Below are 13,429 nucleotides of genomic sequence, written 5' to 3'. Positions count from 1 at the left end.
CAGTTCACCTCTTGAACCTCATCAACCTGTTCAGTCCTGTCGTTCACCCTCTGTGTTTTTGTGGGTTCTTGGTTTTTGGCGTTTGTGTTTCCTTGGTTTGAATCTTCTTATTTTTGTTTGCATTTTTAGTCAGAGACCATTTCTGTTCCTTTCTATGATGTCCTGTTTCCCGCCCATTGATCTTTTTTGTATGATCATTTTCTGTTGGACCTTCTATGTTATTGCTTTTTTTCATAATAAATTACTTTTTGTTGCACATTCCCTGTGGTTTTTTGTATCTGTAACTGACTGTGACACTTTAATCATTTACTTTTTCTGTCTCCATCTCAAATCCATTGCTCAAATTCACTTTGTAGGAAGAAATTATTTTGGGGAAAGTGGGGCGGAGTCCCTCAGGGCTGGATTCTGGGTCCTCTTCCTTTCAAACTCCACCTCCAAACCTCCAGAACCTCCCAGGAGTCCAGACAGTAAAACACTGAGAGCTTTGCTGCTCCTGTACACACACACACACACACACACACACACACACACACGTTGAAATACTTCCCCTTTAACTTTCTGAACAAAATGGGCTGTAACCACAAAGACACAATTTAGAAAAAAAAGGCACCAAATCGTCATCATCATCATCGTCATCTCTGTAGTTTCCCACCACCACTGTCCTGTAGCTTCAGCTGCAGGTGTCTCAGTTTGGTGGACGGCCTGTTTGACCCACTGCTGCATTTACATCCCATGACAAACATTCACAACAACACAATAGTTGCACAACTACATGCGCGACTCCTCTTCCTCACCTTCGTCTTTTTACTGTGATGTAAATGTGATTTTGATGTTTTTGTGCAAATTTAGCTTTTTAGGTTAGCTTTAAATTGATTTGACTTGATTTCAATTTTGACTTGTTTGTGTATGTTAATGTTTTGTGGAATGGACGAATAAATCAATCAATCAATTTGACAGTAGAGAGACAGGAAATGGGGAAGCAAAGAGGAGGGAAATGACATGCAGCAAAGGGCACACTGGGGGATTCGAACCGGGGCCAGCTGCAGCAAGGAGTGCAGTCTCTCCACACGGGGCGCTGCTGAACTCAGTGACCTATATGGCGCCCCTGTGCAACTCTATTTTTAGTCTGTGGTCTTCTTGCCCTGACCATGACCTTCGTTGCCATGTCAACCATTCCTGTTTCTGATCGTCATGACGTCACTGTTCACACCCCCTCCTCCCTCCTCAGTTCTCAGGAAACAAAGGAGGAACCAAAATGTCCAAAGAAGAGAGGAAGAGCTGCAGCAGAGAGAAACGTCTTAACACGCTTAACTTCCTCTTTTTCGTGAAGTCGAACACGTGTTGCAAACTCACTGTGAAGTTAACCACAGCTGTTGCCATAGTAACATCTGTGACTCCAGCCTCTTTAATTTTGACTGATTCTGATATTGTTGATCAGAAATCTGGGGATCATCAATGAGCGGCCGGTGCCTTTAGTGTCAGTCAGTAAAGTTTCTGTCGTCGACCCCTTTGGGTTCATTGAAGAATCCACAGCAGGTGAAGAATTCAGTGGCTCCGCCCACAAGATGACAAACGCTCTTTAAGGAAGTGGCGAGAGAGAGAGAGAGAGAGAGAGAGAGAGAGAGAGAGAGAGAGAGAATTAGGAAGTAACAACAGGAAGAGTTAACACAGCCTCACTCAGACTCTGAGAGGAGAAACTCAGACACCATGGCTGAACTCTGGTGGATTCAAACGTGTTTTTCTCTGATCCTGGGGCTTCAGGTCACAGGTAAGAAAACATGACATCACTACTTCACATCGCTGCTGCTACATCGTTACATCTGGTTAGTTTGGTGTCTCGGCTCCAGGCTCATCACTTTTTTAATAGAATTTCATCAAATGCACAGGGAAGTGATGAGGACGTAACTTAAAGGGGAAATATGCAAGTCCGCCCGCTTTTCCACTGTTTTGGTTACGCTCCTCTCCTCCATGTGCATTTGTTTACAACAACATCAATCAGTGGAGCGGTGGAAAACGTTACATACGATGTTACGGCGTGTGTATTTGTGTAGTCTTAGGGCCCATTCACATGGAGCGCCAAAAAACGCATGGAAAACGCCAGCTGGAGCTTTTTGCATGCGTTTTTCAAAGCGCTTCGGTCGCGGTTCCAAAGCGCTGCCGTTGGTCGCGCTGCGGTCGCGCTTCTACCGTCTCTAAGCAACCAAAACTACCTGCTTCTTCTTCCCCCAAAACTTCAAAGGACGTTCATTAAAAAGTAGCGATGGAGGAGCGACTGATACTTCTTGTGCAGGGTTACCCCGAGTTATATGATCTGTCTTCCTGCAATTATTTTGATACCGCCAGGAGGAACAACACCTGGAGGATCATAAGCACGGAGCTTGGGATAACTGGTGAGCATATATGTTATTTATTTATATTTATATTATTTTATGTGGATAACGGTTGAGCTGAGTACGCTAACGTTAGTTCATTCTGATGTTTTTCTTTCCTTTTCTCTCAAAGACAAACATTTCCAGTGTGTAGCAAGTATAAAAAAAATATGTTCAGCCTGTCAGCAAACATTATAGCGATCCAACAGTAACGTCCTGTCAGTCAAGAAGTTATATTGTTTGCAATGTAGGTTGCCCTATATTACCGTTACGGTTTGTTGTTTTATAATATTTATACGTTAATTGCTTACTGTTTGTTGTTTTATAATATTTATACGTTAATTGCTTACTGTTTGTTGTTTTATAATATTTATACGTTAATTGCCGTTGTCTTGTCACAACATCGTATTTACACAGATGACGAAGCGAGAAAGAAGTGGAAATATTTGAGGGACAAGTATATAAAGGAGAGGAAGGCAGAGAAGGAGAAGAAAAGTGGCTCAGAGGGAGGAAACAAAAGGAGGTGGAAGTACATGGGAGCCCTCAGTTTCCTTGAACGTTTTGTGAAGGAGAGGCCGACTTCCTCAAACATCCCCGGGTCCCCAGAGCAGCCTGACTCAGAGGTAGATTATAAGAACGAAATTAATAATAATAATAATAATAATAATACCCCTAAGTAAGCTCTTCAACAAGAGTGTTAGATTTCTGGTATATTTGTTTGTTATTATTATGATTATGATTATTGTTATTGTTATATTGTTATCATTACTACTAGAATATTAGCCTACTTCTATAGTCTATTTTAAGAAGCTGTACAGTGATGAAAACAGTTTGGATTATTCAAACGTATACCTATTTAAAATATATGTGAGAAATTCATAAGTATTTGTCACATTTAAAGATATTTTGCTAAAACAAACCCTTCTCTTATCCCCATAGGAAAGTCAGGGTGATAACCTCATCACCCTGACCCTGTTTCCAGTGGAACAAGACACAGAGCCAGCAGGAAGCAGCCAGCAGGCACGCAGCAGCCAGTCCCTCTCACCCCAGCCCCCCCTCCCTGTTACCCCTGTCTCATCTGGACCACGTGTGACGAAAAAAAGAAAGAACACTGAAGAAGATCTGAGTGACTTTCAAAAAGTTATTCTGAACAACCTGAGCAAACCTCAAGATCATGACGAACTCTACTTCATGAGTCTTGTGGGAACATTTAAACGGCTATCGCAGCAAAAAAAATCACAAGTTAGAATGAAAATTGAGCAAATTTTATATGAAGCAGAGTTTCAATGAGAATCAATAAATAGATTGTTAGAAATGAGTCGAAGTTTCATTGTTTTTTTTAACAAATATAATCCATTTATTTTATCATGAACACAATTTATATTTGTAGATTCTGTATGATTCAGATATTGATAAGATATTATGATATAATGTTAAATAATGTCTTCCTGCCATGTAACTGCTCCCTCAGCAGACGAGAAATATTCTGTGAACCTCTCTCTGATGGCGATAGCCTCCCGTGAGGCGTTGTTGCTGCTCAAACGTCTCAGGCCCCCCATGGCCCTGGGACTATCTTCAGATCCTGTTGTGGTCTGTGGATGATCATTCGACAGACCTGCCCTGAGAAGATTGTGGAGGACACATGTGGCTTTGACGGCTTTCTCTGCCATTTCCGGTGTCACTCCTAGCACCCTTCTGTACAGCCGCCACTGTGATGCCAATATGCCGAAGGTACACTCCACCATGCGTCTGGCCCGGGACAGTCTGTAGTTGAAGATTCTCTTTTCTCTTCCCATGTTTTGGCCGGGGTATGGCCTCATCATGTATCTTCTCAGGGGAAATGCTTCATCAGCCACAAATACATGTGGCATAGGCCCCAGATGTTCAGCACCAGGAAGTGTTGTGTCGTCCGGAAGAGCAAGAGTTCCCTGACAAAGAGCTCTTCCAAATGTTGAGACAGCTAATGTCCCACCATCACTGCTTCGACCATAAGCTCCAACATCTACCACTCTGAAGCGATACTGGGCATCAACAACAGCAAGCAGCACAATAGAGAAAGACCCTTTATAATTATAATACAGGGATCCGCTGGAGGCAGGGGCCTGGATCACCACGTGCTTTCCATCCACTGCCCCGACACAGTTGGGGAAATTCCACAACTGATGGAAATCGGCCGCAATTCTTCTCCAGCTTTCTCTGTTGGGGGGTGGCATGAACTCTCCTACCAGGTTGTCCCAGATGGCTTCACAAACGTGTTTCACGATGCCAGCAACTGTAGAGTGTCCCACACGGTAACTGAATGCAATGGTCCTGAAGGAATCCCCAGTTGCAAGATACCTGTAATAAATAGAATATATATTAATTGTATGTGAGAAACAGGCTGAGAATTATTGTGACAGTGATTATGTTAATGTAATTTAAAACATTTTTTTTTTAAGTAAACCTAGGACTCTGTTGCACATAAAAATCCAACAGGCCAAATAATTGCAATGCAGTGGCATGATAGATATATGACATGATGTGACATTTTAAAAAATAATTTGTATATATGTGACATTTAAAAAAATAATCAGTTTGGGTAAGAATAAGCATATCTGTGTTTATTTTCGTAATTAAAAATAAACATCAACAAATCCACACAACTGACATTGTTCATCGTTGAGCCATCAATTATGAGATTACTGATGATAGATAGATGATTGATAATTAATTCAGTGGCACTGCTATTTGTAGTGGACAAATGAGGGTCATATTTTGAGCCTTAACATACAGTAAACACTATAGCGGCTGAGACAAAGAAAAGAAAAAGAAAAAAAGTATTACAACCGTCTCGGGTCTCCCGACATATTGAAATAAAAAAATAATTACCTCAGACAAATGCACAGCCGTTGCGCTGGAGAGATGGTTTCACGGCAGACGCTCTGTCTTGTGATACTGGGGCCAACTTTTCTGAGGAGCAGCTCAAACTGATCTTTATCAACTCTGAAATATTCCTTGAACCTGCCGTCGTCCAGACGAAGCTCCTGGATCAGATGATGAAATTCACCCAAAGTTTTCCGACGCTGAAGGATGGGATGCACCCAGACACGGCGAGTTTTTCTCTTCTTCTTCACAAAGACACCAAGCAGCAAAGCTGCTGAGAGCAGTTTGCGGTGCTGGAAATCCATCTTTTTCCTCCAAAGGTCTCCTCCAGCAGTGACAGGATGTTTTTGTTGAAGTTGATCTGCTCAATTCTGATCAGATGACACGCGGTGCGCGGGCGGCATTCGAAAAAGTTGAGAATTTTTCATCTCCGTGCGCCTGGGACGCGCCTCGATTGCGCCTCGGACGCGCACGGAAAAAAAGGCGCGTCGCACCGCGTGCGCGGCGCGTCGGCGTCGCTTCGGATTTGGCGCGCGCAAGGCGCGCGGTTACATTGAAAACAATGGAAACGCACGCGCAAAAGACGCTCCATGTGAATGGGCCCTTAACCGTCATGAACAAAAGATTACAGAGAGGAGAGCTGGGACACCGGGGCGGCGACCGAGTAACTACACTGATGTTACAAGGTTGGTTTTCAGCCGTGAAAACGCCAGGTGAAGACAGAGAGCCTCCGTTGTCACTCGTAACAAGTCACAAGTCATGTAGTTAACGATCACAATTACTGTGGCGCTTCTTAATTAAGGTAAAAATGTCGCATAGCCACGGGAGAAATCCTACTTAGTTCCTCTTTAACCCCCGCAGCCGGCAGGTGGATGAAGGAGAGGTGGGGGCTGAAACAATAGGAAGAGGATGACAGTAAAAGTAGGGCAGCGCTGGCATCAAAGAGGAAGATGGGTAAACTCTGCAGTTTAAATAGTGCGCCAGATTGAGAGGGTTTGTTTGACTGAGTGAAGCTTGTCATGTGCAGCTCGAGTTTTCTGACTGAACTAACTTCATTCTGTTTGAAACAGTTGCTTTGCTCGTTGTGGGTCAGGGACGACAACAGTTGCACAACTACATGCGCGACTCCTCTTCCTCACCTTCGTCTTTTCAGTGCGATGTGTGAAGTGGTGTTCTTGTGCAACTGTATCTGTGGTCTGTGGTCTTCTTGTTCCGTCTCTGACACTCGTTGCCATGTCAACCTTTTTTTTTTCTGATGGTCATCCGGTCACTGTTCACACCTCCTCCTCCTCAGTTCTCAGAAAACAGAGGAGGAACCAAAATGCCCAAAGATCTGATCTGTGTCTTGATAAACTGTGTGAGGATGAAGAGCTGCATTATCCAGTTTCAGTCAGATGAAGGCGAATACATGCAGAAGAAAATCGGTTTCCAATCACATGATCTGGGTGTTTTAGTCGGATCTGGAGAAGTCCAGTCTCAGTCGGACTAACACGTTTACATGAACTTCAGTCGTCCAGTTATAGATGGATTAAGGCAATAGTTGTTTTTTCAACTGTAATGTAAATGTTCTGACTGAGTGTTAGTGCTGTAAACAGTATTTCTGACACTTTCCTGTTTATAGCACTGTCTTGGAGGTTGGTGAAATAAACTGAACAGAAGCTGAGTTCTTCTGACTGGACCATCATTGTTAGTGACGAAGAGTCAAAGACAACGAGCTCATGTTTCTCTCTCGTCTTCTTCACAGCAGTGACTGGACAAATTCCTCCCTCCTCCTCCTCCTACATCACTGTCAGAGCTGAAGATGACGTCACTTTGTCCTGTACATACCTGATAGATGGTCAACGAGAGTGTGACAGCACTGACTGGTTATTTGGTGTTTCAAGATTCAAAAAGCTGGTCGTACGTGGGAAGATTGTTGAAGAAGACAACCCTAGATCAGACAGACTGAGTGTCACAGAGAACTGTTCTCTGGTTCTAAATAAGGTCTCAGCTGGAGACGCCGGTCGCTTTTACTGTAGACAGGTCAGATCAGGAACAACTTATCCCTCGCCTGTGGTTTCTCTGTCTGTTGTCACCAGTGAGTATTTACACTGAAGCATCTCACTCATTCTGATTATTACAGTGATGAAGCTCATTTCTCTCTCATTGTCTCTGTCTTCACAGTGACTGAACATCATGATGGTGATAAGGTGACGTTGAACTGCTCTGTATCAGCTTCTAGAGACGTCACACACACAGTGAAGTGGCTGTATGAGGGTGAAGCTGTGGGAGGAGGAAACCCAAACATGAAGTCAGCTACTGTCACGTTTCCTTCCTCTGATCTCAGCAAGACAAAGAATCAGGAGTCGTATCAGTGTCAGGTCACTGATGATGAAGGTCAGCGGTTCAACTTCAGTGCTCCGACCTCAGGTGAGGAACCAGGTGAGAACATGATGAGCTCCTGCACATGAGGGTTAATAAGCTGTTTCCTCACTGCACATATTTGTTGGGGTTTGTTCTGTTGTTTGCTCAGATTACGACACAACAACAAGAACTACAATCAAGGAAAATCCTGGCCTGGACCCAACAGCTCCACCTGTCAGCAACACCTCACTTCCAACTTCAGGTGAGAAACCGGAATTACTAACAACACTTTTCACTGCAAGACACAACAACTGATCCCTACACAACATTAGAAGCTACTTACTCACCATCAGCTCTCTCTCTCTCTCTCTCTCTTTTCTTCTCCTTTGGTTTGACTTGTTTTTATTTAAACTAAAAAACGGGGGGAAAAGAACGGAGTTGACAAATTTTCAAAATTAGGAGCATTTTCTTCAAAATACCCAATTCTACTGTTTACAAATGTCTTTTTTTCCTTTTCCCTTTTTGAATTTAATGAAAAAAATAAGAGGTTGCATGGAGGTAAAGGTTGATATTTCAGAATAAAAGCCCAAATGAAGGAATGGTCTTTGTTTACAGTGAGGCATGTTTATGTCTGTGACTCAGTCCAGAGATGAAGCTTCAGATTTTGAGGTTGGATCCAGAAACCCGTGTGCAGCTTCATGGTCTTTGATTGGTTCAGTTTGTTGGATCTGATGTGAAGAACTGGTCTCTGCTCTCGTCTCCTCCACAGCTGCTTCAGGTGGTTCTGCTCTGACCTTCATCATGTTGCTGATGCGTGTGGCTGAACTCCTCCTCCTCACTGTGATCACTGTTCTCCTCATCAGAGCTGCAGGTGAGAACATCCACTCCCACACCAGTTCAGCCTCACTCACTCAAACTGGGAGTTTACTGCTGACCTGAGACTCTGTGCTCCATTTCCCAGTGAAGCAGAGAGCAGCTGAGAGAAGCCCAGCAGGGAGGCGTTCAGGTGCAGCAGCCACTCAGGTAAAGAGCAGATCAGACAGGAAGCCGTGGTGCCTTCAGGTTCAGCTGGGAGGAAATCTGGGGGTCTGTCCCATTCCTCCACACTTGGCTCAGTGCGCTTGGTTACGCACACACTTTGGTGACGTTTTGCCGTTTTATATTTACATATAGTGTGCAAGCATGGATTAAGTGGCCAAGCGTGTGGGGGGAGATTTAAAAGCAATCGGGACACACTTGACAAGTGCAGCCTGTGCCATTGCGCACACTAGCACAACTACAATACACACACACACAGCACAGCAACAGTTTTAATAAACAGTGCTGCTGGATCACAGTCTCATCCTCAAGTGTCTCTATGCGCAAGATTCAAATCATAAATGTGTAAGCCCAACTCCATAAGTAGCCTAAATAAAACAAACAAGAAAAACGGAAAAAAAATTAAATAAAAACATGAACAGAGCATGATGAATATAAAATATGACATTAGAAAGTCATAATAATGAGATAGAAAGTTAATTTCATTTTATTGAGATTAATTCAATCGCATTTCCTAAACGTGGCTTGTGGCTCCCGGTGACGGCGGACTTCACCGTGGTGCATTGTGGGATTTATACTTGGCCAAATACCGCTCAGATGCGGTCTTACCATAAGTGTGGGTAAAATGCAAATCAAGCGCGCTGCACTTTCTGTCGTTGGAGAAATGGGACACACTGAGCACTGACACTAAGAACATGAACGCGCTCGCCAAGTGCCCAAGTGTGTAAGTGTGATGGAGTGTGCATATTGGGACAGGCCCAGTGAGTCTGTTTGGTCTCTGCTGTCAAACTCAGCTCCACTGTGTTGTGTTGTTGTTCACAGATGCAGCGTGTTGAAGAGGAAGATGAAGATAAAGGTCCAGTCGACTATGAAAACTCTGTCAGACTCCACTGATCCACCACTTCCTCACCAGGAACTAGAGCCTCCTCCTGGTGGTCGTATCCCTCCGCCACTCAGACTAGTTCCTCACTCGTCCAGTGTTTGTATGTGTGTGTAAATGTTTAGTTTGTCTTTGAATGAGCTTCCAGCCTGAACAGAGACTCTGTATTAGAAGTGAAAACTGTATAATGTGCTGATCACACAGTGTCTGGTCTCAGTGCACTGTGCATGTTTCAGTGGAGCTTCACTGTCTTTGCTGTAGATGTTGATCTTCTTCTTTAAACTCTGTGAAACTGGATCAGTCAGGACACAGATGCTGATGCTCTTCTTGTTACACTGTACAAACTTAGAAACTCATGTCTTCTGTATAGTTTGAGTTTCTACTTTATTTTGAAAGTCACTTTGTCTTCTTCCTGCCCAATTGTGTCTAGCTTTGCCTTTGTCTAATTGTGTAATTAATTTCTGTCGTTTTATTCTGCATCTTCCCTCCTCTCCCTCCCAGTTCACCTCTTGAACCTCATCAACCTGTTCAATCCTGTCGTTTACCCTCTGTGTTTTTGTGGGTTCTTGGTTTGGGTACATGCTGTCATTCTGACATCCCACCATTCCGACATACCGCTATTCCGACATACCACCATTCAGACAAGGCTTTCAATATAAGGAAATGTGCGTCACAGGTGAGTCCCTCCTACTTATCTGGACTCTCTACTTCTGGACTCTCTATCTATCTGGCCTGTCTAGCCTCTACCTGGTCGTTTTTACTGAACTTAACCAACTCCTTTCTTCATTGCCTAAACCCAACCAGTGCAAAATCTTTTGAGGAAAAAATACACTATTAAAGGAATTGTCGGAAATGTAGGATGTTTAAAAAAAGAAAAAAATACCATCATTCCCACCATAGGAGGCAAGAATTGTCGGAATGATGGGACATTTGATAGAAAAATTAAGTGTTGCCATTTAGACAATTAGAGGCCTATGTCGGACTGGTGGGATGTCGGAATGGCAGTTGCCCCCGTCTTGGTTTTAGGGGTTTCTGTTTCTTTGATTTTTAAGTTTTCTAATTGTTGTTTTCATTTTTAGTCAGAGACCAATTTTGTTCATTTCTGACGTCCTGGTTTCCCGCCCATTGATCTTTTGTATGATCATTTTCTGTTGGACTGCCAGAGACCTTCTGTGTTATTGCTTTTTTTCATAATAAATTACTTTTGTTGCACATTCCCTGTGGTTTTTGGTTATCTGTAACTGACTGTGACACTTTCATCATTTACTTTTTCTGTCTCCACCTCAAATCTATTGCTCCAATTCATTTTGTAGGAAGAAATTATTTTTGGGAAAAATGAGGCGGAGTCCCTCAGGGCTGGATTCTGGGTCCTCTTCTTTTCAAACTCCACCTCCAAACCTCCAGAACCTCCCAGGAGTCCAGACAGTAAAACGTTGAGAGCTTTGCTGCTCCTGTTCACACACACACGTTGAAATACTTGCCCTTTAACTCTCTGAACAAAATGAGCTGTAATCACAAAGCCACAAAAAAAGGCACCAAATCATCATCGTCATCTCTGTAGTTTCCCACCATCACTGTCCTGTAGCTTCAGCTGCAGGTGTCTCAGTCTGGTGGACGGCCTGTTTGACCCACTGCTGCATTTACATCACATGACAAACATTCACAACAACTCTTCACTCAGTTGTGTTCAGGGACGGCAACAGTTGCACAACTACATGTGCGACTCCTCTTCCTCAACCTCATCTTTTTACTGTGATGTAAATGTGATTGTGAAGTGGTGTTCTTGTGCAACTTTTACCTTTAATTGATTGGACAGTAGAGAGACAGTCTCCTCCCTCCTCAGTTCTCAATAAACAAAAGAGGAACCAAAATGTCCAAAGATCTGATCAGTGTCCTGATAAACTGTGAAGAGAGGAAGAGCTGCAGCAGAGAGATACGCCTTCACCTTTAACTTCCTCTTTTTCGTGTTGCAAACAAACAACTGACACACCTTGAGGAAGTGGCTCTTTCTTCATCACAGATGATGTTGAATGTTTTCCTCCGTCAGGCGACAGTTCACAAACTGATGAAGAGACGGACACACGAACGCACCATGGCTGAACTCAGGTGGATTCAAACGTGTTTTTCTCTGATCCTGCTGCTTCAGGTCACAGGTAAGAAAACATGACATCACTACTTCACATCGCTGCTGCCACATCGTTACATCTAGTTGAATAGGAATAAGAATAAGATTTCATCAAATGCACGGGGAAGTGATGAGGATGTAGCTTAACACCCTGCAGCCTGCAGGTGGATGAAAGGGAGATGGGGGGCTGAAACAATAGGAAGAGGGTGACAGTAAAAGTAGGGCAGCACTGGCATCAAAGAGGAAGATGTGTAAACTCTGAGTGAAGCTTGTCATGTGAGTAAAACAATGCAACTCGAGTTTTCTGACTGAACTAACTTCACTCCGTTTATGAAACAGCTGCTTTGCTTGTTGTGGGTCAGGGACAGAGGTGGCAAAAGTACTCATATTCTGTACTTAAGTAGAAGTACTGATTCAACTCCTTTACTCAAGTAAAAGTAAGAAAGTATAGGCTCTGAAATGTACTTTTGAAGTAAAAGTAAAAAGTAAAAATGTATTTTTGCCGTTAATGAAACCTACATCCTTTGATAATTTTGTTAAACAAAAAAAGTTCAGACATCAAGATTGAACTGGCCAGAGGCAGTGTTTCCATTCATTAACGTTTGGGCCGCCACAGACTCGCACAAAATAATAATAATAATAATACTACTACTACTAAAAATAATAATAGTAATAATAATAATAATAATTTTTAAACTGCGTTTCACCACCTCTCATCTCTGCCAGTCAGTCCACCTGTCGTCTCCTTCGCGTGCTCACCGCATGTACACACACACGGGGGGGCGCATGGTAAACGGTAAATGCGCTATATCGCGCTGAATAGTCCGTCCACCATCGCTTCCTTCCTCCATGCAAGCAATATATTCCTTGCCTCCATGTCACTGCTACAGTAACTACAAGTTGGTAACTCGGTTCTCTCTCTACCGTACCCCCCTCCCTCCCTCTCCCTCTTTCCCTCTCGTCACGTCTTTTACCGGTATGTTTTTACATCGTGTCAAAAAAAAAAAGAAAAAGTAACAAGCCTGTTTTTACAATGTAAGGAGTAGAAAGTACATATTTTTGAGTAAAAATGTAGGGCGTAAAAGTAAAAAGTCATCAGAAAAATAAATACTCAAGTAAAGTACAGATACCTGAAAAAAAATACTTAAGTACAGTACTTGCCACCTCTGGTCAGGGACAGTTGCACAACTACATTCGCGACTCCTCTTCCTCACCTTCGTCTTTCTACTGTGATGTAAATGTGGTTGTGAAGTGGTGTTCTTGTGCAACTGTTGTGGTCTGTGGTCTTCTTGTTCCGTTTCTGACACTCGTTGCCATGTCAACCTTTTTTTTTCTGATGGTCATGACGTCCCTGTTCAAACTCCTCCTCCTCAGTTCTCAGAAAACAGAGAAGGAACCAAAATGACCAAAGATCTGATCTGTGTCCTGATAAACTGTGTGAAGAGAGGAAGAGCTGCATCGTCCAGTTTCAGTCAGATGAAGGTGAATACATGCAGAAGAAAATCGGTTTTCAATCACATGATCTGGATGTTTTAGTCGGATCTGGAGAAGTCCAGTCTTGTTCGGATGAACACGTTTACGTGAACTTCAGTCGTCCAGTTATAGATGGATTAAGGCCATGATTCATTTTTTTCAACTGTCGTGTAAATGTACTGACTGAGTGTTAGTGATGTAAACAGTATTTCTTTCATTGTCCTGTTTTGCTCTGTCTTGGAGGTTGGTGGAATAAACTGAACAGAAGCTGAGTTCTTCTGACTGGACCATCATTGTTAGTGACGAAGAATCAAAGACAACAAGCTCATGTTTCTCTCT

General features: G+C 43.1%; 1 long non-coding RNA gene across 1 annotated transcript; it reads left to right on the top strand.

Moving 5' to 3' along the window:
- The first annotated feature begins 8,260 nt into the window (after positions 1-8,260).
- On the top strand, positions 8,261-9,818 carry LOC146961084 (uncharacterized). Its single transcript, XR_015035249.1, has 3 exons — positions 8,261-8,445; positions 8,536-8,597; positions 9,435-9,818. It is a non-coding gene; the product is annotated as an uncharacterized LOC146961084 (long non-coding RNA).
- The last annotated feature ends 3,611 nt before the right edge of the window (positions 9,819-13,429 follow it).

The sequence above is a fragment of the Trachurus japonicus genome, chromosome 24 (genome assembly GCF_045865225.1).
Source record: "Trachurus japonicus isolate A0001 chromosome 24, Traja_1.0".
Lineage (NCBI taxonomy): Eukaryota > Metazoa > Chordata > Actinopteri > Carangiformes > Carangidae > Trachurus > Trachurus japonicus.
The sequence above is the reverse complement of the archived record's forward strand: the minus strand, read 5'-3'. Positions and strand labels throughout refer to the sequence as shown.